Source organism: Penaeus monodon, chromosome 21 (assembly GCF_015228065.2).
Source record: "Penaeus monodon isolate SGIC_2016 chromosome 21, NSTDA_Pmon_1, whole genome shotgun sequence".
NCBI lineage: Eukaryota > Metazoa > Arthropoda > Malacostraca > Decapoda > Penaeidae > Penaeus > Penaeus monodon.
This window is the reverse complement of record NC_051406.1, coordinates 10,613,178-10,614,548: the sequence shown is the minus strand read 5'-3', so window position 1 is coordinate 10,614,548 and position 1,371 is coordinate 10,613,178. Positions and strand designations below refer to the sequence as shown.

At 32.2% G+C, this 1,371-nt stretch overlaps 1 protein-coding gene across 1 annotated transcript in view; it reads left to right on the top strand.

Moving 5' to 3' along the window:
* LOC119586206 (mRNA (2'-O-methyladenosine-N(6)-)-methyltransferase-like) overlaps positions 1–956 on the top strand; it is a gene marked incomplete in the record, with an annotated part of 13,214 nt that extends 12,258 nt beyond the window's left edge. The window contains 1 exon segment of the mRNA XM_037934907.1: positions 1–956.
* Between the last annotated feature and the right edge of the window lie 415 nt (positions 957–1,371).

Sequence of the window (1,371 nt, the reverse complement as noted above, 5' to 3'; positions counted from 1 at the left end):
AACTTAAATACTGACTGGGAAATAGCCTGTAATGTGACCACACTCTGTTAATAACATTTACCCATTTGAAGGTGGAAGACGGCAAAAAGATTTGTGTTCTAGTGTTCCTCATGGATATAGATGAGTTTTGTTGAGTTTTTTGGTGATATTAATTTATATTTGCTAATCTGATGGAAAGGAAAGGGATGATTGAGGTTGAATCATGCTCACTTTTCTATTTATTTTTTTACTTGTAATTTGTTTTGCCTTTTTTTTCATAACTTCTTGTAAGAGAAATTACTTTTAAAGGATCCTAATTTCATTTTAGAAACATAAGATTATAGATGGATAGGTTATTTCATGTAATGGTTAGTCTTACTTGCCCTATTTGGGAGATTACGTTCAAGAGGTAGTGAGAAGATTTTTATTTGATGTTTTTATGTTTCTGAAGAGGTAGTGGTTGACTGCCTGATGTAAACAGGGCCTTTGTTGGTGAGCAGGAATTACTGAGCTGATGATAAGGATGGTGAATGGTATGCCAAGGGACAGATGAGAATGATGTTACAAAGTAGCAGAAATTTCTTTGAGAGGGTGGGGATGTGAATTGCATCAGAGGAAAGGTGATAGTAAAGAAGATAAAGTAAAGAAGAAATTGGAAAGATGGTGGAGTGGTGCAGAAATATTGTGCAGGTCTTTTTTTTAATTTCTTCTGTATTTATTTGCTTGGTATTTTTATTAAGAGAAAAAGAAAATGAAAAAAAAGCTAATTGGAAAAAGTTGAGCTTTTGTGCCGTCTTTTTTAGTGTCATGTTGCACATTACGTGTATAGCTTCTGTTGATTTTATGATGTAGAATTGTAAAGAAAAGTATTGTTTATATATATGTTTGATATGTATTTTATTTACATACGTGAGTTTTTTTTTTATTAGTCTGGCATTATAGTACTTGACTGTACTGAAAATAAATATGCATCAATACTTATCTAGTTTGAGCACAAATCAGTTTTAGAAAAGTCTGTCATGGTGACAGCCTTGCGTAATATATTTTTTACACAAAGAAAATATGTAAGAGAAGGGTATTATTTTCTAGTAAATTTCAGTATATTGATTTAGTGATATTCGCTTGCTGATGTGCCATTATTCAAATTTTTCCTTCCTGAAAGCCAGTGATGGAGAAACCACGGATAAACACATGATTAGGGACATACTTATAATTAAGTGGCTGAATGATTATTACTTTTTTAGAAAAAGTGATAATAAGGAAAAATGCACATATTTTACATGTGATTTACTCTTCCATGCTGTAATTTTGATTAAGACAAAAGCATACACCTCCCCCCAATTGCCACCCTTACTGTACACTATACAGTACTAGTTTGCAGGGGTTCTTTCT